Genomic DNA, 23,755 nt, shown 5'->3' on the forward strand with positions numbered 1-23,755 from the left:
TTCAGTGGAGACCTCCGTGGCACAGTAACTGTAGTGGGCATGGCAGGGGGTGAAAATGGGGCTTGAAGGGAAAAGGTGCAACCCTGGCTGTGACTGTGCCATAACCAGCCCTGGCTCTGTGTGGAGCCAGGTCTAGGCTCCACCCCTCTGCCTGGTGAAAACCAGATCCATCATGGCTTAGCCTGTAGGGCGGATGATCACAGAGGGGTGAGAGAAGGAGGAAGCCAGGGGTCCTTCCCTCCCAGCACGAGGGACAGAGCCCGGATGGCAGCTGGGAGAGGGATCAGAGAGAATGGGCTGGGAGGAAAAAACACTGTCTTCTATTTATCATCATCTTCCATCAGTAGACGAAGGGCGCTGTCCCCAGTTCCATCTGGTTCCCAAGCCCTATTTGCTGCCCATCGCCTGCCCCTCCCCATCTGCAGCTGCCCCTCCTTCCCTAACCCTTGACCCCATGTTCTGCCCTTTTCACGGACCCCCATCACTAAGGTCTCTGTGGATTCTTACCGTGCTGTCGAGAGTCAGGGTGCACTGATGCACCAAGAAGTCAGTTAAGAGTCTTGATACAGATTTCTCCAAGACCCCATGCGCCCCCATTGTCCGTATAAAATAAGCAGGGGCTTCTCTGACCTGCCAGACCCAGACAGAAACAGAAATGATTTGCACACAGTGTGGAGGGACCTTGTCCCCTCCCAGTCCAGGCTGGGATCCTTTCTCAGTGGGGTGTTTGGTGAAATACTGCTAGGCAGCCCAGAGATGGCAATGCAGGCGGAGCCCTGCTGGGATTCTTTGCCCCACCTTCTGCCCTACACTATGGAGCACTGATGGGTCATGTGTTTCGATGCACAGGGTCCCGGCAGGCTCCGCACTGGCAGCCAGACATTCACTAGCTTTGGCCACATTCGCCATGGTTCCAGACTCACCCGTATGCTTGTGCTCTGCAGGATTGGCCCCAGGGCTGTGAACAGCTTCTCTGTATGGTGTGTCATTTTGGAAACTGTAAGAGACACAGACACACGGCTTGGCAGGGCTGATGTTAAACTGGGGTGTGCAGTAACCTGAGCTCTCAGGAACCTTAGAGCAACCTCAGTGTCCCTACATGACCCTCCTGGCAGGTTACCCCATGGGAAACCAGCTGCATCTGCCCACGCTTGCAGTTCCAGCAGTGATTGTCCTCTCTCATTGCCACAGCATCGGCTGAGCGGCTGCAGGACTTGGATTATCTACTGCAGACAGGTACAAATGATCCCAATGAGGCCCAGTGATAAGCACTGCTAATTGCACAAGAGGCCATAACACATCAAAAGACGAGGCCTCACTGTGGGGTCACTCACTGTTGGATCGGACTAGCCGGTCCAGAATGAAGAGACTGGCACAGGTCTCCTCTTCCTCGTCCTTTTCAGCATCCTGAACAGGAACACAAGCAGCTCCACCAGGAACAAGCGAGCTGCAGGAAGAGGAGTGAATCATAATGGGGTGAATCATAAAGGGCAAAGGAATATAGTTCTATGCCTGGGCTCTGAAATTCCACAGGCTGTGATCTCCTTCTCTGGGAAAGGTGAATGGGTTTCTTACCCAGATGGACCAGAGAGTCCAGGGTCTCTCTCCGCTCCTCCAGGTGCTCTCTGGGTAGATGACACACCTAAGAGAAGAAAGCAACACCAGAAAAGGTAAATTAGATCAAGTGTCTCTCAGGCCAAGCCCTTGGATGGCAGAGTGAAGGGGTGAGTGAAGGGTGAGGGTGGCAGCGGCACAGGAGCCAGCAAACAGAGCTGTAAATAGGGGAGTTTCAGTGGGAGTTTGCGGGGGAGACCAAGAGAGCCAGGCAGAGGAATAGACAGACTAGTGAAGGTAGTGGGTGGTGTTCTGCCAGTGTTCTGGTGCCCATTGGGGGTTTGTTTTGCTGTGGGTTGTGGTGGTTTGTTTTGTTTTGTTTCCTGAACTAACAGGTTTTAGGTGGGAAGGCTATGACTGATACAGAGGGAACAGTGGAAGACACAATGAGGATGAATGGATGTGGAAGCTGCGGCATGTACATAATCCTGGAGGAGGTACCTGAAAAGAGTTTTGTCTGCATGAAGTGCCTCCTGATAGAGCTGATGGAAGAAAAGATCTGATGATTGGAGATATAGGTGGAAACTCTGGTTGAGTTTAGAAGGGGGTTCAAGCAGATGATGGAGCAAAGACATGAGGAGGCTGAAGAGAAAAGCTCAGACTTGCAGATGGAAGCAGGACCAAAGAATTCTGAGGGGAGACTGTTGGGTGAGGAAAGTGGACAGTGGAAGCTTGTGACTAAGAGAACCAAGCAGAGGAAAAGATGGGCTAGTGAAGGAGAAATAGAGCTCAGGAAGAGGTTTGCAGAGTTGGAAAATGAAGAAGGGGCACAGCAGGTGGTCGCTGAAGGTGAGAAGGCAAGGAAGAAGAGAAGAGCAGTTAGTCCTATAGGGAGAGGGGAAGAGTCAATGGAGATAACACCGAATATGAGCCCCAGGAGAATACGGGATGGGTTGCGGAGGATTGCAAGAGACAATAGAAATCGAGAGGACTTGGAGCCAGAGGGAACAGGGGATAGACCGGAGAATCGCACCATCATCAGAAAAAGGCAGGTCTTCATGATTGGGGACTCCTGTCTGCCGGGTGCTAAGATACAGGATGTGGACCTAAGGCTGAAAAGGACAGTAACAGGATCGGGAAAGAATCTGCTGATTGTCCTTCATGTGGGAACAAATGATACAGCTAGATTCTCGCTGGACCATATCAAGGGAGACTATACCAGACTGGGGAACACACTTAAGGAAATCGAGGCTAAGGTGATCTTCAGTGGATTATGCTGGTTCCTAGAGAAGGGTAACAAAGGTGTGACATGATTATGACAATCAACAGATGGCTCAGGCAGTGGTGCTATAAGGAGGGCTTTGGGATGTATGGCCGCTGGGAAGCATTCATGGACAGAGGACTGTTCTCTTGGAATGGACTTCACTTAAGTAAGGAGGGAAATAGACTTCTAGGATGGAGGCTGACACAACTGATTAAGAGAGCTTTAAACTAGGAATTTGGGGGAGATGGTTGGGAGATGTCCAGGTAATCTCCACACCGGAATTTAACATTGAGAGGGAAGAAAACAAAGTAAGAAAGGATACAGCTGTGGGTATGAGAATGGACATAAGGAGGAAGGGTAGTGTAGATACCAGTCTAATAGGTGATACTGGTGGTAGAATGTCTGTGCCTAATCGAGTAAAGAATGTCAGTGAAGCCAAACGGCAAAAATTAATATGTTTGTGCAAGGAGCCTAGGTAACAAAATGGAGGAACTAAAGCTACTGGTGCAGGAAGTGAAACCAGATATTATAGGGATAACAGAAACATGGTGGAATAGTAGTCATGACTGGAGTACAGGTATTGAAGGCTATGTGCTGTTTAGGAAAGACAGAAATAAAGGCAAAGGTGGTGGACTAGCATTGAATATCAATAATGAGGTAAACTGTAAAGAAATAAGAAGTGATGGAATGGATAAGACAGAGTCTGTCTGGCCATAATCACATTGGGAAAGAAAGCTACTAGACCCTCCCCTGGGATTGTGCTTGGAGTGTGCTACAGACCACCAGGATCCAATTTGGATATGGATAGAGACCTCTTTAATGTTTTTAATGAAGTAAATACTAATGGGAATTTGTGTGATCATGGGAGACTTTAACTTCCCAAATATAGACTAGAGGACAAGTGCTAGTAATAATAATAGGGCTCAGATTTTCTTGGATGCGATAGCTGATGGATTCCTTCACCAAGTAGTTGAAGAACCAACAAGAGGGGATGCCATTTTAGATTTGGTTTTGGTGAGTAGTGAGGACCTCATAGAAGAAATGGTAGTAGGGGACAACCTTGGTTCGAGTGATCGTGAGCTAATTCAGTTCAAACTAGATGGAAGGATAAACAAAAATGGATCTGGGACTAGGGTTTTTTATTTCAAAAGGGCTAACTTTAAAGAATTAAGGAAATTAGTTAGGGAATTGGATTGGACTGAAGAACTTGTGGCTCCAAAGGCGGAGGAAGCCTAGAATTACTTCAAGTCAAAGTTGTAGAAACTATCAGAAGTCTGCATCCCAAGAAAGGGGACAAAATTCATAGGCAGGAGTTGTAGACCAAGCTGGATGAGGAAGCATCTCAGAGAGGTGATTAAGAAAAAGCAGAAAGCCTACAAGGAGTGGAAGATGGGAGGGATCAGCAAGGAAAGCTCCCTAATTGAGGTCAGAACATGTAGGAATTAAGTGAGAAAGGCCAAAAGCATGTAGAGTTGGACCTTGCAAAGGGAATTAAAACCAATTAGTAAAAGGTTCTATAGCCATATAAATAAGAAGAAAACAAAGAAAGAAGAAGTGGGACCGCTAAACACTGAGGATGGCGTGCAGGTTAAGGATAATCTAGGCATGGCCCAATATCTAAACAAATTCTTTGCTCCAGTCTTGAATGAGGCTAATGAGGAGCTTAGGGATAACGGTAGGATGACATATGGGAATGAGGCTATGGAGGTAGATATTACCACATCCAAGGTAGAAGCCAAACTCGAATAGTTTAATGGGACGAAATTGGGGGGCCCAGATAATCTTCATCCAAGAATATTAAAGGAACTGGCACATGAAATTGCAAGCCCATTAGCAAGAATTTTTAATGAATCAGTAAACTCAGGGGTTGTACTGTATGACTGGAGAATTGCTAACATAGTTCCTATTTTTAAGAAAGGGAAAAAATGTGATCCGAGTAACTATAGGCCTGTTAGTTTGGCATCTGTAGTATGCAAGATCTTGGAAAAAATTTTGAAGGAGAAAGTAGTTAAGGACATTGAGGTCAATGGTAATTGGGACGAAATACAACATGGTTTTAAGAACATAACATAACATAAGAACATAAGAAAGGCCGTACCGGGTCAGACCAAAGGTCCATCTAGCCCAGTATCTGTCTACCGACAGTGGCCAATGCCAGGTGCCCCTGAGGGAGTGAACCTAACAGGCAATGATCAAGTGATCTCTCTCCTGCCATCCATCTCCATCCTCTGACGAACAGAGACTAGGGACACCATTCTTACCCATCCTGGCTAATAGCCATTTATGGACTTAGCCACCATGAATTTATCCAGTCCCCTTTTAAACATTGTTATAGTCCTAGCCTTCACAACCTCCTCAGGTAAGGAGTTCCACAAGTTGACTGTGCGCTGCGTGAAGAAGAACTTCCTTTTATTTGTTTTAAACCTGCTGCCTATTAATTTCATTTGGTGACCCCTAGTTCTTGTATTATGGGAATAAGTAAATAACTTTTCCTTATCCACTTTCTCAACATCACTCATGATTTTATATACCTCTATCATGTCCCCCCTTAGTCTTCTCTTTTCCAAACTGAAGAGTCCTAGCCTCTTTAATCTTTCCTCATATGGGACCCTCTCTAAACCCCTAATCATTTTAGTTGCTCTTTTCTGAACCTTTTCTAGTGCTAGAATATCTTTATTGAGGAGAGGAGACCAAATCTGTACACAGTATTCGAGATTTGGGCGTACCATGTATTTATATAAGGGCAATAATATATTCTCAGTCTTATTCTCTATCCCTTTTTAATGATTCCTAACATCCTGTTTGCTTTTTGACCGCCTCCGCACACTGCGTGGACATCTTCAGAGAACTATCCACGATAACTCCAAGATCTTTTCCTGACTCGTTGTAGCTAAATTAGCCCCCATCATGTTGTATGTATAGTTGGGGTTATTTTTTCCAATGTGCATTACTTTACATTTATCCACATTAAATTTCATTTGCCATTTGTTGCCCAATCACTTAGTTTTGTGAGATCTTTTGAAGTTCTTCACAATCTGCTTTAGTCTTAACTATCTTGAGTAGTTTAGTAGCATCTGCAAACTTTGCCACCTCACTGTTTACCTTTCTCCAGATCATTTATGAATAAATTGAATAGGATTGGTCCCAGGACTGACCCTTGGGAACACCACTAGTTACCCTCTCCATTCTGAGAATTTACCATTAATTCCTACCCTTTGTTCCCTGTCCTTTAACCAGTTCTCAATCCATGAAAGGACCTTTCCTTTTATCCCATGACAGCTTAATTTATGTAAGAGCCTTTGGTGAGGGACCTTGTCAAAGGCTTTCTGGAAATCTAAGTACACTATGTCTACCGGATCCCCCTTGTCCACATGTTTGTTGACCCCTTCAAAGAACTCTAATAGATTAGTAAGACACGATTTCCCTTTACAGAAACCATGTTGACTATTGCTCAAGAGTTTATGTTTTTCTATGTGTCTGACAATATTATTCTTTACTATTGTTTCAACTAATTTGCCCGGTACCGACGTTAGACTTACCGGTCTGTAATTGCCGGGATCACCCCTAGAGCCCTTTTTAAATATTGGCGTTACATTAGCTAACTTCCAGTCATTGGGTACCGAAGCCGATTTAAAGGACAGGTTACAAACCTTAGTTAATAGTTCCAGAACTTCACATTTGAGTTCTTTCAGAACTCTTGGGTGAATGCTATCTGGTCCCGGTGACTTGTTAATGTTGAGTTTATCAATTAATTCCAAAACCTCCTCTAGTGACACTTCAATCTGTGACAGTTCCTCAGATTTGTCAACTACAAAAGCCAGCTCAGGTTTGGGAATCTCCCTAACATCCTCAGCCGTGAAGACTGAAGCAAAGAATCCATTTAGTTTCTCCGCAATGACTTTATCACCTTTAAGAGCTCCTTTTGTATTTTCATCGTCAAGGGGCCCCACTGGTTGTTTAGGGCTTCCTGCTTCTGATGTACTTAAAAAACATTTTGTTATTACCTTTGGAGTTTTTGGCTAGCCGTCCTTCAAACTCCTCTTTGGCTTTTCTTATTACACTCTTGCACTTAAGTTGGCAGTGTTTGTGCTCCTTTCTATTTGCCTCACTAGGATTTGACTTCCACTTTTTAAAGGAAGTCTTTTTATCTCTCACTGCTTCTTTTACATGGTTGTTAAGCCACGGTGGCTCTTTTTTAGTTCTTTTACTGTTTTTCTTAATTTGGGGTATACATTGAAGTTGGGCCTCTATTATGGTGTCTTTAAAAAGGGCCCACACAACTTGCAGGGATTTCACTTTAGTCACTGTACCTTGTAACTTTTGTCTAACTAACCCCCTCATTTTTGTATAGTTCCCCCTTTTGAAATTAGAGGTAGATTTTACAAAAGGTAGATCATGCCAAATCTACCTGATCTCCTTCTTTGAGAAGGTAACAGATTTTTTAGACAAAGGAAACGCAGTGGATCTAATTTACCTCGATTTCAGTAAGGCATTTGATATAGTTCCACATGGGGAATTATTAGCTAAATTGGAAAAGATGGGGATCAATATGAAAATTGAAAGGTGGATAAGGAACTTGTTAAAGGGGAGACTACAACAGGTCATGCTGAAAGGTGAACTGTCTGGCTGGAAGGAGGTTCCTAGTGGAGTTCCTCAGGGACTGGTTTTGGGACCAATCTTATTTAATCTTTTTATTACTGACCTTAGCACAAAAAGTGGGAATGTGCTAATAAAGTTTGTGGATGACACAAAGCTGGGAGGTATTGCCAATACAGAGAAGGACTGGGATATCATACAGGAAGATCTAGATGACTTTGTAAACTGGAGTAATAGTAATAGGATGAAATTTAATTGTGAAAAGTGCAAGGCCATGCATTTAGGGATTAATAACAAGAATTTTGGTTATAAATTGGGGACACATCAGTTGGAAGTAACAGAGAAGGATAAGGACCTCGGAGTATTGGTTGATCACAGGATGACTATGCGCCACCAATGTAATACGGACGTTAAAAAAGCTAATGCGGTCTTGGGATGCATCAGGCTATGTATTTCCAGTAGAGATAAGGAGGTGTTAGTACCATTATACAAGGCACTGGTGAGACCTCATCTGGAATATTGTGTGCAGTTCTGGTCTCCAGTGTTTAAGAAGGATGAATTCATACTGGAACAGGTACAGAGAAGGGCTACTAGGATGATCCGAGGAATAGAAAACCTGTCTTATGAAAGGAGACTTAAAGAGCTTGGCTTGTTTAACCTAACCAAAAGAAGGCTGAGGGGAGATATGATTGCTCTTTATAAATATATCAGAGGGATAAGTATCAGAGAGGGAGAGGAATTATTTAAGCTTAGTACCAATGTGGACACAAGAACAAATGGATATAAACTGGACATTAGGAAGTTTAGACTCGAAATTAGATGAAGGTTTCTAACCATTAGAGGAGTGAAGTTCTGGAACAGCCTTCCAAGGGGAGTAGTGGGGACAAAAGACATATCTGGCTTCAAGACTAAGCTTGATAAGTTTATGCAGGGGATGGTATGATGGGATAGCCTAATTTTGGCAATTAATTGATCTTTGAATATTAGCAGGTAAATATGCCCAATGGTCTGTGATGGGATGTTAGATGGGGTGGGATCTGAGTTTCTACAGAGAATTCTTTCCTGGGTGCTGGCTGGTGAGGCTTGCCCACATGCTCAGGGTTTAACTGATCGCCATATTTGGGGTCAGGAAGGAATTTTCCTCCAGGGCAGATTGGCAGAGGCCCTGGAGGTTTTTCGCCTTCCTCTGCAGCGTGGGGCACGAGTCACTTGCTGGAGGATTTGCTGCACCTTGAGGTCTTTAAACCACGATTTGAGGACTTCAATAACTCAGACATAGGTTAGGGGTTTGTTACAGGAGTGGGTGTGTGAGATTCTGTGGCCTGAGTTGTGCAGGAGGTCAGACTAGTTGATCATAATGGTCCCTTCTGACCTTAAAGTCTATGAGCCTATGAGAGGCAGATTCTAATTCCCATCTAAACAACAGGCCAGCAAGCTGGATCAGTCTATGAGTGATGCTGAGGCTTCGGGGGCCATGGCTCATGTAGAAGCAGAGTTTGACGGGTCAGGAACCGAAGATGTGGAGTGTTGGAACAAGGTGTGGGATGCTGATGTTCCCGGTCAAAGGGATTTGGGTGGGTGGGAGAAAAAGAAACCAAAGGAGAGTTCTCCAGGATCCATCCCTCAATGGGAACAGGATGAGGCAGAGACAGCTCTTCCCACAGCCTACCCAGTTTAAGCCAACAGTCCCCGGCATTTTGCCTGAGTGATCCCAGCATCTCTTACCATGGAGTGGAGTGCTGGGAAGAGGGTGCCAATGTCCTTCCTCAGGGCAGCCTCATCCATGTCCCTCATGCAAGCAAGGCTCTGTACAAGAGAAGAGATGCAGGACATGGCAATGACATGGCAGGCAGACAAGCCTCAATGTGTAGAGTCTCCATCAGCAGCTGGGTTACCACAACCCAGACTTGGAAGGAATAAGGTTATGGCCCTGGTGGAGAGCAGCTTCCAGCTGGGGCCGGACTCTCCCTTCTCTGGGAGGGGCATTTGAGCCCTTTGTTTGCACTAGCCTAGTGTCACTTATGGTTGATTCAACGGGATAGTTGTACCTGGTGCCAGCTGGGGTGATGTGTGTTCTGAGAGGATGGCAGGGATGGTGGGGCCCGGTTTGGAAGAGCGGGGCCTGCCCTGATTACTTATCACTACTGATGTTATGGCAGCGCCGAGGCTCTAGTCAGGATCAGGCCTTGTTGCACTGGGTGCAGCACAACACAGACAGAGACAAGCTCTGTCCTGAAGGGCTGACAGTCTAGAGACCCACGCAGACAGGTCAGGGATGGAGAGACAGCATCCAAGGGCTCCTCCCTGCCCCCATGCTGGGGTGAGGAAACCACGCGGGAGCTTGGCAGGGAGAGCTTAATGTCCCTTCCTGTGGCCTTACCAGGAGCCAAGGATCTGGTCCATTGTCTCTGCCTGCTCACCTCCTACAACGGTCACTTCCAGAGTGTACCAGGGATGTGTATTCCTGCTTTCTGGCCTTGGGCTGGCCACTTCCCCTCCTGGAGCCTTGCTCTCCGCAGGTCTAGGCTGGGCTAACAGCTAATCCTGCCCTGGGCCCAGGGAGAGGTGAGTGCGCGGGACACTGTGGGGAGAGGTGAAGCTCAGGAGGATGGTTATTATTTCTCTCCCTGGTTCCCTAATGCAGCCCATTGCTGACCAGCCAGCAAAGAAGAAAGAAAGCAGAGCCAGGTGCTGGGAATGGAGTCTCCTCTCATCTGCGACACCTGCTCTGGCAAGTGGGGGGCACAGCATATACTCTAGAGCCAGAGAATGGCAGCGAATCTGGGAGCAAGCAGATGGGGAAAGGGGGTCAGAGCTTAGAGGGTCAGTTTGTCGTGGGAAAGGCAGTAGGGGACGGGAGTCCAGGCTGAGTTGGTGATGGAGGGAACCTTGTACCATCTGTGCCATGGGCACTTCCCCAGTGTGCTGTGGATTTCCCACTCTCTCCTCACTCACTCTGGTCTTCATTGGCCTTTCCTCATTCTTGCTGATTGGGGCAAGCTGTCCCCTGGGTGATGAATAGGCCTTTCGCTTGGTGCCTAAAATGAACAGAAGGAAACTAAGTTTGCTCTTAAGCAAAGTAAGCTGTCATGGGATTAGAGGGAAGGTCCTCTCATGGACTGTAGCTGGTTAAAAGACAGGAAACAAAGGGTAAGAATCTATTTTCAGTTTTCACAATGAGGTAAATAGTGGGGTCCCCAAAGATCTGTACTGGGGCCTTTGCTGTTCAGGGGTAAAATGGTGAGGTGGCAAAATCTGTGGATGATACAAAATTACTCACCATAGTTAAGTCCCAGGCAGACTGCAAAGAGCTACAAAGAGATCTCACTAAACTGGGTGACTGGGCAACAAATGGCAGATGAAATTCAGTGTCGATGAGTGCAAAGTAATGCACATTGGAAAACATAATCCCACATACAAAATGACAGGGTCTAAATTAGCTGTTACCACTCAAGAACGAGATCTTGGAGTCATTGTGGATAGTTCTGTATAAACATCCACTCAATGTGCAGCGGCAGTCAAAAGAGCTAACAGAATGTTGGGAATCATTAGGAAAAGGATAGATAAGAAGACAGATAATATCATATTGCCTTTATATAAATCCATGGTACACCCACATCTTGAATACCATGTGCAGTTCTGGTCACCCTATCTCAGAAGAGATATATTAGAAATGGAAAAGATACAGAGAAGGGCAACAAAAATGATTAGCGGGATGGAGCAGTTCCATACGAGGAGAGATTAAAGAGTCTGGGACTGTTCATCTTAGACAAGAGAAAACTAAGGAGGCATGATAGAGGTCTATAAAATCATGAATGGTGTGGAGAAAATGACTAGGGAAGTGTTATTTATCCCTTGACATAACACATGAACCAGGGGTCAGCCAATGAAATTAATAGGCAGTGGGTTTAAAACAAACAAAGGGAAGTATTACTTCACACAATGCATAATCAACCTCTTGAACTCATTGCCAGGGGATGTTGTGAAGGCCAAAAGTATAACTGGGTTTAAAAAGAGCTAGATAAATTCATGGAGGACAGGTCCATTAATGGCTATTAGCAAAGATGATCAGGGATGCAATCCCATGCTCTGGGTGTCCCTAAACCTCTGATGGCCAGAAGTTGGAACTGGATGACAGGGGATGGATCCCTTGATAATTGCTCTGTTCTGTTCATTCCTCTGAAGCACCTGTCATTGGCCACTGTCAGACGACAGGGTACTGGGCTAGATGGACCATTGGTCTGACCCAGCATGGCCGTTCTTATGTTCTTATGAAGAGCCCCTGGGGAGCTGAGCTGGTAGAGGGAGCTGCCTGATGGGTAAGTTCCCCCTTTACTGTCACCCAGGCTGCCCGGTGGTGATTCCAGTGCTGCCCTATGGCAGCAGGGCTTTAGCCCAGCGTGGGATGGCATGGAGGCTGGCGTGTAGGATGGAGCACAGGGCAGTGGCTTATGTGCATGTGCAGAGCAGGGCACAGAGCCTGGGTGGAGTCTCTTCTTGCCCTCTCAGCACTGGGGTTTTGCTGTCACTGTGGCTGCTTTCCCCCACCCTTTATTCCTAGCACTCAATACTGGGCATGGGCCTCCCTGGATCAGGAGGCTCAGCACAGAAAGTGCTGCAGTGGCTGCCTGCTCCTGCAGCCAGGGTTTGAGGTGAAGGGTCTTGTTTTTGGGCCACCTTCTGCTCCTCTGTGTCTGTGGATACAGGCAGATGGTGGGTTAATTTCCCGCAATCATGGTCACTAATAGAATGCCCTGGGGGTGACAGGGACATACAACTGTGTGGGAACTGGCGAGGGATTTCCACCAATCACTGCCCGGACAGTGTCATGTTACTTAACACTGAGATCAGGCATTTCCACTTCCAGTCCCTTTACAAACATTACTCACACCTTCCAGACCCCAGTGAAGGTTGTGAGTCTTGTTAGCCCCATTATGAAGCTAGGAAAATGAGGCACTGAATGATCCTGTGTGGACTGGGATGGAACTTCCTGATGGGACAGAAATAGAAATGTGGTGATTTGTCACAGCGAAAGGTTGTTGACTCCTACCCAGGAGTGCCAGCAGCCTTTTTGGTACCCTAGGTGGCAGAAGGTCCCACTCCCAAAACGGCGCACCCGACAGAGACGACAGAAGGTCCCGCCCCCAAAATACTGCTGACAACCACGGCAGCCGAACATCCGGCCGCCACGGTCGCCATCCCCCAAATGTCAGCGCCCTAAGGTCATCTAATGGGTTGCGCCGGCCCTGCTCCTACCTGGGACAGAAGAGTCAGTGGGGCCTGGCTGGTTGGAGCCCAGATCTGTCCTGTCCGTTCGGAAAGGTGTCCATCCTGTAATTCAGAAGGGCAGTGGTGGGGTGAGGTGTCATGTGACTGATTCTATGTAAGGGCAATAGGAATCAGAGGGGAACTGGGGTAAATCTGTATCGTGGGGGATGCTTCTGGGCAGAATTCCTACTCACCAATAGTCTGAGTCAGTCTTTGGCAGAGACGGTCCAAAAACCCCATATTGACTCCTAAGACAAGAACCAATGTAAACAGATCAGAGAAGTTTCTCTTCTACTGCACAGACTTCAGAACATTCACATCTCACTCTTGGGAGGCCAAGCTAGCGCTCTGGTGCCCGGTGCTCTGCATTGCCATGTGGAATGAGACCCAGGCTCAATTCTCTGTGCTGGTCTGTGGCTCCCAAGATGGCTGGAATTGCTCCAGGTGGGGGGGAAACTTCATTTACATGGGGAGGCTCTTTACTTGACTAGGGGCTTTGAAGGGGATTCCATTGGGTTCCCCTCAGCCAGAAGGACGTAACTCATGAGCTGGAGAACCCCAGGGAGCCAGAGACATTGCGAGGCTCAGATGGAGGTAGATGCACAGAGCTGCAGCACTGAAATGTGGGATCCCCCTTCCTTGGGGATAAAACTTTAGTGGTACCTCTCCTCTTCCTTGGGATTCAGCAAGGCAGCTGTATCACCTAGAGCATTTGGTTCCATGAGGTATTTGAGTTTATGAGGTATGTTCTGATCAAGAAATGACCTATTCTGGCCCACCTCACTGCACAGCCACCAAACCAGCAGTTGTGGACATCCTTCTGAATTTTGAGGCTAATGAGACATTTACTCTCATAATAACAGTTGTGATTCTCTAATCTAGCACCCTGCATTAATATACCACTGTTCATTCAGAAGGATCCCATGGGAATTATACTGTTTACACAAGCTAGAACTGAATATTATGTTAGTTTATGTGTCATTATATAATGCCTGCATCTGTGATTTTCACTCCATGCATCTGAAGAAGTGTTTTTTTACCCACAGAAGCTTATGCCTAAATAAATCTGTTAGTCTTTAAGGTGCCACCGGACTCCTTGTTGTTTTTCTGGATACAGACTAACACGGCAACCCCCTGTTACTAAACATTATGTTGATTCTGTAAAAGACATTGCAGATGAACAGCAGCTTTGGCCTCGGAAAGGAATTCTGGCTGTGTATCACGCTGCTTTCTGCCTACCCGGACCAGGAGACTCTGTGTCAGGTGGGTTACCATCTCTGGCTGACACTGCAGTCTCTTGCACTGCTGTATCTGTCAATAGAAGAGAAGAGTTAAATTTCTCCATTAAAGGTCTCTGGTTGAACCCCTAGGGGAATGATCTGAATGATAGTGCTGAGGGGAGGGGAGGTTTTTGTACCCAAAGCAGCAGGTTCCAGTCCTCTTGTGACACTCCAATGAATGTGATTTCTTTGAGTAACATATACAGTCACACTTGGGTCACCAAAGAACTTTCTCAGTTACAGAGAACACCTGTGTGATCCAGAAAGGAGCGATTCTCTAAACAGAGGCAAAGCCACCCCAGCTCTCCTTCTCACTGTCACAGGTTGGTGCCAACAATCACAGCCCCCGACTCCCACACAGTGCGCAGTGGGGTCTCAGCAGTGCGGGGGGGCGGGGGGAACGAGCTTGCAGCAAACACAGCTTGGAGGATTTAGAAATCTAGCGCGTGCAGTGCCTGGGGAGGGAGAACTGCAGGGAAATGGAGACTCCAAGAGCCCTCCTCATTCAGGCAGTGCAGACCACAAGGCCTCTGGAAAAGTCGAATGCCAGGCACAAGCAGAATCTCAGTAATGGGAAGGAGGGGGCCGACCCACTGGAGGGAGTTGGCAAAGGGCAGGTATAGCCTATAGGTAGCGCCCTACCAAATTTACGGTCCATTCTGATCAATTTCATGGCCATAGGATTTGAAAATCAATTTCAGGTTTTCAAATGTTTACAGTGTTGTAGTGGGGGTTCTGCCCCAAAAGGGAGTTCTGGAGGAGACACAAAACTGTTGTAGAGTGGTTGTGGGATTGCCACCCTCACTCCTGCACTGCCTTCCGAGCAACCGGGGTATGTACCCGGAGGGGGGTCTGATCTCCCCCACGAGGGCAGCTGTGCAGGGGAAGTGCCAGTTCCGTCCCTCCCCAGCCCAGAGGGGACTAGTAGCTGGAGCTAGGGGCATAGTAGGAGCCTGCCTTTCCCCACCCCTCCAATAGCTAGATTTCATGGGGGAGGTCTGATTTCATGGTCCATGACTTTTTCATGGCTGTGAATTTGGCCTACCTATGGGATGGTTTAGGTTAAGAAATAAATAGAAAATAGGTTTTTGGCCTAAGTTTGCTTAAGTGTAGAAGAATTTAGAAAACCAAAGTTGTTAGTGTGAGGAAAGTTAGCGATAACTTGGAAATCCTGTTATGGGAAAGTAAGAGTTAGCAAGGACATGGCCTGGGGTAATGCTACTGTTAGGTTTTGGTTATAACTGGATTAAGCAGGAGGTTTAATGAGTGTTTTTGAGAATTGTGACTGTTTTATTAAAATGTTATCTATACTAATAGTATGGGAAGGCTATTGGTGCAGATGTTAATGTAAACCACGTGTAATGTAAAAAGTCAATAAGGAGACGATGGAAATATAATTAGTGTAAGGGGCAGTTGCACGTTCAATAGTATGAGAATGGTTTCTACGGGGAGTTGTTTTGTTAATTCGGTGAGCGCTCCAATTAACACCCCTAGGGTACCGTTATGTCCCAGGGTTCTAAAGCTGTACTTCACGCTGTTGTCAGTGGACTGATCCTGCATTGATCCACAATACAACAGTTATACACACACTCAGTGTTGACAGTGTAGGTGGTAATTGCACACCTGTTTGCTTAACTAATCATTTTATTTTATCATTCATAGTGTCACCTAAATACATTTTCTGTAACCGACCTAGATGCTTGAACCTGGGTTTTGTTGCAGCCTTATCTGTAACAACTTACTATGAATTGGAAACATTTCAACATCAAGGTTACAGAAGGTTACACAGGGAAAGGGGTGAATCTGAGGAGTCTGTACCCCTGGTTCCTACTTACCTGAAGCAGCAGGCCCAGACAGGGAAGGGCTGCAACTCCCAGTGGCTGCTGTATCCTCCTTCCACTAGTCTGTGGATAAGAGCAAAGGGGAGGGGTCATTTCCTCCTTTCCTGGTCCCAGGGGGTGAGGTAGACAATACAGCTGTGTGGGGAACTAATCACACTGCAGGGCACCTCTGGAGAGGGACTGCCATCAGTCACAGCCCAGAGCATTTATATTGCACACCCATCTCCAAGGCATTTCACAAACACCTCACCCAACAGGTAAGGAGCTGAGATAACATGGTGTAGCGGGGTGGTCACCTGCTCCTGCCTGGAAAGGCTTAAAACAGGCCTGGGAGAGGGCTGTGGCAAGGGAAAAGCTGGCCTGATTGGGAGGAAACAGGCTCAGCTGGGGCCACGCCACAATCAGGGCCCAGCTGGCCCTATAAAGGCTTGAGCCTGGAGCTCAAGCAAACACTCTCTCTCTGCCTTTAGAGGGAGAAGGGCCTGGCTGCTAGGGAGCGTACCTGGGTACCTAAGGTGGAGCAGGGCTAGGGGAAGGCAAGAGGAGCTGGGGAGCTCCGGCCTGGAAACCCCCCAGGCTGCAGGCCTAGGGTAAGGCCAAGTGGGTACTGGGGCTGCAAAGGGGCATCCCATGGTAGGCAGAGGCAGCAGGTCCGAAACCCTTTGCCTGTGATGAGTGGCTGATACTGCAGTCTGCCCCAGTGAACGGGGGCTAGATTGAGACTGGGCAGTAGCCAAGACTGAGGTGAAGTGGGGATAGTGGGTGGGGGTTCCCCTGGGAGGGGGAGACCCAGAACTGTGGGGGTACTGCCAGGGGGCAGCACCCAGAGAAAGGGGCACCGGGGTCCTGGGAGAGACATGGGGCCAGTGGCAAGGCGGATCAATGGCCTGCAGAGGGCGCTCCAAGGCTGGGAGAGCTAATTCCCGAGGACAACCAGCAGGAGGCGCCGCAGGGGTGAGTCCACACTGTTACACATGGGCAGAGGCAATAGGGGCCAGGGGGAAATTTGGGGAGAATCTGCCCCAAATTCTTCCCAAATCAGCAGGATTCCATTAGAGATTTTGGTTTAGATTCCATTCGAGATTTTAGCCCAAGAGGCCAGGACTTCCACAACTCTGCTTGTCCCCACTTCTCTAGTTAATAACAGATCTCCCTCAGGAGACAAGAAGAATGCAGACAAGACCAGGATGGCAGTGATGCATTGGGGTCCCATCAGAGAATTCCCTGCCAGTCCAGAAGGGCTAGAAATGTCTGGGGGTTTAAATAAAGCTAAAATGCTCCAAATCTCCTCCATCAGGAGACTCTGACTCCCCAGGCACATAAAGATTCCATGCAGATTCCCAGTAGTCCCCTGCAGGTAGCTCTGGAGAGGACAGCAATGGGGGGAGAGGATGGTCCATTTCTGGGGAGAATTCCTACTCACCTCCAGACCGAACAGCAGTTGGCAGAGGTGGCCGGAAAGATCCATATCGGCTCCTAAGACAAGAACCAACATGAATGAGTCCCCAGGGCTTCCTTCCCATGACACAGACCCAACCATACTCACACATACTTCTAGATGGGCCAAGAAGACCCAGATTTAGGGGGTTTTGCTGCCTGCCTGGCTGGAGAGATAAGACAGCCAGGAGTTGGCGAGACCTCAAAATTGATGTCAAAATTTTATTAACAGCATTATTATAACTTATTTTTATAATGTTAGGTCATTACAAACATGTTTGTGCCTTTACTGAACATTCAAATATACCCATACGTATATTATCACCAGGATGCTTGAAAATATAAGGGTAGCCCAGTTTTAGTTAGCTAGGTTATAAAATGTTCACGCTAATCAAAGAAATTGCAGAAGGCTTCAGCTTTTGGTCATCCAGAAATAAGCAAATGTCCGGAAAATAACATCTCCTTGACCATAAAACTGTTTATGTCCCGCAAGAGTGTCTGTACAAACTTTAAAAGGCAGCTGTCCTCATTTTAATCTGCTTTAACTTTTATACTATTTTCTTTTTGTGCTCTGTTTAAAATATATGTTGATTATTGGCATTTGTGCTTTGTACAAAATATTTAATAGAAGTTTAATGGCTATAACAAACCACTTGTAACTAAGGAACTCAAGAATCAAAGCACCCAAAAGAGTGTTTTATCTGCACCAGAGCACCTCCCTCTTCTATAAGCTGCCAGTTTATTATAGAGCCAATCCTTTATCTCAATAAAACAAATGTTATAAAGAAAAATGTTTTAGTAAAGATCTGGCCCTGTAGGAGAAGGTGAGGCTGTTATTTATGTTGGATATTCCTAAATGAATTTAGGGATGTGTTAGAACAATAAATCTAGGCTGTAAAGTGGGCTCTACCAGCCCCTCTTTGCAAGAAAACCCTCTGCTTGTGTCCTTACATTTTTAGAGAAAAATGTGTGTAGTTGAGAAAAAGTTTTGTAGAAAACCTTACTTGATTTCTAAAATATTGCAATGGCAAACTGTTTTGGAGGGCATATTTGCAAAGTATTTTAACTGAATGCAAAGTGTCTAATGTGCTTTTCTAATTTCATTGCTACGTGTGGTAAAATGCATTATGTACTAACATGAAATCTAATGACGTTGCTCAGGGGATTACCAATATAAGAAGACATTTAAGTCTAGACTATTTATTACATTAATGGGGAATTAATTAGTTACTGGCGGAGCTCTAGCCACTCCTTCCCCCAACTCAGAAAGATAAGAAGAATCAGCATCAACAATTGTTCTAGAGAATCAACAACTTCTTCAATCACTATTTAAGCGAAAGACTTGTTAAAAATTATTTAATTATAAAAGACTGCTCCGAGAACTAAAAACCTTTACATAAACCACAGGTTTGGGCTTTTTAAAAACAGAATTCCATTTCCTGTTGAACCCTAATGAAATGGAAGAAATATCTCAGAAAACGAACTGAATAAGTTAAAAGTTAAAAGACTAAATTTGACGATGTTCTGAGAATCTCTCCAACAAAAACAAAGGAAATGCAACTGTCAAGAAAGACTTACAACCCTAACACATATACCCATTAACAAACTACCTATCCATAAGATGAAGAGGCTCCAGGAATGTACGGAGCCAATGAAAGGGTGAGAGAGGTGTGTTTTTCTAAAATTGAACAGAAATAGGGAAGAGATGAGTATAAAAACTCTAAATGAGCACCCTGCACAGGCTCTGCTACCCTGCTCAAACTCAACTCATCCTCTCTCTCTACAAGCAAGCTGACACAGATAGAAGAGAGAAGACTTGCGAAGAAACCAGCCCAAGGAAACCTCCCCAAAACTTCAGCATGTGTTGGTAAGAGAAGTTAACTAAAACTCTGCCAAGGGATTAGAGTTATAAACTCTTGTAACAGTTTTGTTGTGATATGGAAATGCTGTTGTAATTTAAGATGTTAACAGTTTCTCCTGTTAACCACTAAATGGTTAGACCATGCATTTGGGAAAGAGACAAGGGCTAAACATTGGGAAACAGAGAAATCATGTGATTTTACTGAATTTAAGATTCTAAATATTTTGTTAATTGGCCAGTCTCAAGACAGCCTCTTAAATGGTTTCTTCTACCTAAGCAATTTAACTACTTTCTTCTATTTCAGAGGATTTAGATAAAATTGCTTACTTTGCCCATTTATATAAGAAGTCTAGTTATTAACAGGATCCGCCTGCTCTTAAAATTATTTTGCCCATCCATAAACAGTCTTGGTATCTATGACTCACAATAATTTTGGGAAATAAGACCTTGGTTTCAACTTATAAAAAGGAAAGTGCCCCACCAAAGGCAGGCCTGCTCACAAAGGTGTCATCTGTTCAAAGCTCTCCAGAGAGAAGCATACAGATGAGACTGAACAGAAATCAGCCTTTTATCATTTGTGTTCTGTCTTTTGTTGTGGTGTTTAGTGTTTTCTTTTCTTTGATAATAAAATAGCCATGGTTAATAACAGTGATTATTTTGCTTGGCTTTAATCATGGTGTTCCCTAAGGTATGTAAAAGAGCCCCTGTGTCTAAAATAGTGGAGTCACACCCAGAAATGTCAGAAAGAGATAATAAGAGCTAGCCTAGCATTCCTTGTTTCTCTAAACTAAATATTTTTACTAAGTTTTGGGATAAAATTACTTGATATCCAAAACAATTTAAAATTACCCCTTTCCATCCCACATCAAGTTCATGGCAGTATGGACTGGTTTAAATCAGAGCGAGTCAAATCAATGATTTTCATTGTGATTTAAATCAGCAAGCACAGGAAATCTTGATTTAAATCAGTGATTTTAATCTTGTTTTCCATTTTTGCTTTTTAGATATTTACCTAAAGAAAGGCTGATTCTCAGAGCTTCGTATAATTTCGTACTTCTTTTTCCTACCCCTGAAGATACACTAGGAAAGGTCCCTCACCTCTGTGCTGGGCTGGTCAAGCCACAGAAATATTCTGATGTCTCACATATAATCGCAGATGACAGTGAGGATGTGGATTCCTCCGCGAGTTCTGTGTAAATAGGTGCTATGCACTCCAAAAAATGCTCCCAGCTGTCTGAATAGCAGAGCCCAGACAGCCGTGTGCTCCCTCCTCCAGCTCCCAGAGCCCACTGAGCCACAGGCTGCCTACCCCCTTGGTGACACAGGGCCGACTCCCTTTGTGACACAGGGCCACTGCTGACATCACAGAGGCAAGGTGGGCTGGGGCTGTCTAGCTAGGGCCCTTGGGGTTTGCATCCCCCAGATTGGATTAAGCGGGGATTGCTCTTGGCTTTTGTTGGGAATTTTAATCCAAGGGAGCCTCCCCACAAACCCTGTCTGTATAATGAGTCATGAGAAAAGGTGATTCAACCTCAAGGTGCAAAATCATTCTGTGTCAGTCCACTCCAGTATCTTGCCTCTTGCAGCAGCGAAGGGAAAGGTGAAATCCCCACAATGCACCTGGGCAGCTTTGCTGTTCTCTGCCCTATGGGTAAAAAATTCCTTCCTCACCCCTCAGTGACCATGGAATCCCTGAAGCATGAGATTGGACTGGCCGTCTGTTTCAGCGTGAGGTGCTCCAATTGCTAGTCCAGCCACAGCTGCATCGGTGCCCTGGGCTGAGAGAATAAAAAGGCTGAGAAGATTCTTTCCTAAGGAAACACACAGACACTAAATCCCGTTAAAGGCTGTAATAAAAGGCAGTCAGAGTGCAGGACCCGTGGTTATTTATTGAGCCCCAACAGCATGCTGGGGGCTGTGCAACACAGGGGAGGGCAGAGGCCCGACCCCAAAGAGCAGCGAATCTCTTGCTTGGTTTATTTGATTTCCCATTCTCCTGAGCAGGATCTTGCTTAAGGAGGAACTTGAAATAAGAGAGGGAAGTTTGGGGCAGGAGAAAGGGAGAATAATGTTAGCCTGAGGAGCAGCATGGCAAGGGGTTGGCAAGGGAGAGCCAGGGAAGGACACAAAGGGAATGGCTGGGAGAGCGGCGGGGGAATGAACCCAGAGAGCTAGGTGGGGAAAAAGTTTGCAAAAAACTCAACAAGGAGCTGCATTTTGTGCTCAATGGAGCTGAGCAAATCAGTGAGTTTTCATGTTTGGGGCCAGTCGGAGAAATACACACACACACTATATATATATATATATATATATATATATATATATATATATATATATATATATATATATATATATATATATATAATTAGTTCGGTTTGGCCTGAAAAAAAATTGTTTTGGTTTTTCATTTCAGGTTGTTTTTGGGTGTTTTTCAACCCCCCATGCCCCTTTTAAAAGTTGCCTCAATTTGAAAATGAAAAGTGACAACATTTTGCTGTGGAATGGCCCAAACAGACTGGTTTGACTTTTAAAACAAAAGATGCCCTTTTTGTGTGTGGCTGAAAGGATTTGCTGAATTCACACGTGCTTTGGGTCGCCCTGAGAGATGCATTTTTGGGAAATTTGCTAGCTCTAGTGTAGGACCTGCAAGAGAGCCAGGAGAGGGACCAGAATGGGTTGGTCTGATGGGTGAGATGATTTTACAGAGGGCTCCGAAGGGGAATGAGTGGAGATGTGGCGGGAAGGCAGAGTTAATGGGATGGGTGATCAAGACATGGAGCAGGTTGGCTGGAAAAGATGAGGGGGATTGTAGACACATGGTAAAGGAAGGATTGTTCAGGAAGGACAGGCAGGGCAAAAAAGATGGAGAAGTTGCACTATATGTAAGAGAGAACTGGGCCCCAGGAGGCAACAACACCCCTTGCCCTCTTCTACTTCCCAAAGGCTTTGGACGCACCAAAGGCCTTACAAAAACACCTCGACCCACGCACCTGCCCTTGCCCACCAGACGGCCTTTTCCGGACCACACAGTTCCTCACACAACACCCACCTGGGACCTTGCCCTCACCTACCACATCAGCACCACCTTTTGGCCTCTCCAAACCTGCTCTTCACACCCTCCCCCTTACACACTTCACATTCACCTCATCACAAACTCACCCAGGGACACTTTGGCTTTTCAAGCGCCTCTGGAGGGACTCAGCTTCCCAGGCACGCACAGCCTTCCCTTCAACGCGCACTGGACGCACATGCCAAACGCAGCCCTTTCCAGGAGGGAACGCGCTGATTTTCGACCCTGGCGCCCAGCAACAATTCCTGGGACTCTTCTTCTCACAGATGGACCCCACGGCCTTTCCTTTACTAAGCAGAAAGTAGGGACCGGCTGCTGGCTCTCTTTGCAAATGGACGCAATCAGGCTGAGCCACCAGGTGTGCTGCAGGATAGCCCCCTGCCGCCGCCACCACCAAAAAGCAATGCCGTGACCCGGATTCAAACCGAGGTTGCTGCGGCCACAGTGCAGAGTACTAACCACTATACGATCACGGCCCGGCGCTGGCGCAGGGAACAGCCGAGCAGAAAATGTGCATCTCTGTGCTCGCAGGGCGACCACCTACCTCGCCGGTGGCCGCAGGTATTTCTCAAGTCTCCTTGTTACAGTCACAGGGAAAATCGTGTCCAAAGGAAAAAAGCCAGGAAGCCAATCCCACGCCTGTCCGTTTTTCTGTCTCCCTCCACCCCTTAACCAAGTCCCTCCCCGTTTGTCTGGGCCAATGTCCTCATGCCCCTGGCCAGCGTATTTCCCTTTGCCACTTTGAAACGTACCCCCTTTCTTTGTCCCCCCTTCAAAAGGGGTCTTCTTCTGACAAATGGACCCAGTGAGGAGCTGCCAAAATTTTAACAACTGGTTTGCTCCTCTTCACCGCGTGAGGGGGTTGTGCCCCACTCACCCCTCCGGGACTCCTGCCCCATCCAACCCCTCCACATTCCTTGACTGCCCCCCGCTGCCTCATCGAACTCCCCCTTTTATTCCTGATTGCACCCCGGGAACCCTGCCCTATCCAACCACCTCTTCGGTCCCCTGACTATCCCTGGAATCCCTACCCCTGACTGCCCCCCACCGCCCCATCCAACCCCTGCTCCTTCCCGACTGCCCCTGGGGACCCTTGTCCCCATTCAATCGCCCTGTTCCCTGCCCTCTGACCGCTCTGACAATAATCCAGCCCCCACAACTCCCCTGCCCTCTATCCAACACTCCCTCCCTGCTCCCTGCCCCTTTACCATGCTGCCTGGAGGGCGGGGCGGGGTCGGGCCGGGTCTGGGACCAGAGCCGCACCACCCAGCTGGGGCCAGGCCCAGTGGCCGGAGCTGTGCCGCGCGGCCGAGGTCGGGGCCTGACCCGGGGACCGGGCCAGAGCCGCGCCACTCGGCTGAGGTCAGGGCCAGACCTAGGGGCCGGGCCGGAGCTGCGCTGCCCGGCCTAGGTTGGGGCCGGACCCCAGGGCTGGGCTGGAGCCGCGCCCACATCGGGGCCAGGTCAGAGCCGCGCCGCCCGGCTGGCCGGGTCCGGGACCGGACATGCGCTGGCCGGGGTCGCGGTCAGGGTTGGGGGCCAGGCTGGAGCCGTGAGGCACCTGGAGCCCTCGTCCCGCTTGCG

At 47.0% G+C, this 23,755-nt stretch overlaps 2 long non-coding RNA genes across 2 annotated transcripts; both read right to left on the reverse strand.

Annotated features, from left to right (window-relative positions):
• Positions 1 to 571: 571 nt before the first annotated feature.
• On the reverse strand, positions 572 to 1,404 carry LOC120403604. Its single transcript, XR_005597613.1, has 3 exons — positions 1,335 to 1,404; positions 924 to 997; positions 572 to 630 (listed from the first exon to the last, which is right to left on the reverse strand). It is a non-coding gene; the product is annotated as an uncharacterized LOC120403604 (long non-coding RNA).
• Positions 1,405 to 12,305: 10,901 nt separating this feature from the next.
• On the reverse strand, positions 12,306 to 20,282 carry LOC120403594. The gene is made up of 7 exons (XR_005597611.1): positions 20,200 to 20,282; positions 17,227 to 17,279; positions 15,798 to 15,866; positions 13,922 to 13,993; positions 12,877 to 12,930; positions 12,671 to 12,745; positions 12,306 to 12,404 (listed from the first exon to the last, which is right to left on the reverse strand). It is a non-coding gene; the product is annotated as an uncharacterized LOC120403594 (long non-coding RNA).
• Between the last annotated feature and the right edge of the window lie 3,473 nt (positions 20,283 to 23,755).

The sequence above is a fragment of the Mauremys reevesii genome, linkage group 1, assembly GCF_016161935.1.
Source record: "Mauremys reevesii isolate NIE-2019 linkage group 1, ASM1616193v1, whole genome shotgun sequence".
Classification (NCBI taxonomy): Eukaryota; Metazoa; Chordata; order Testudines; family Geoemydidae; genus Mauremys; species Mauremys reevesii.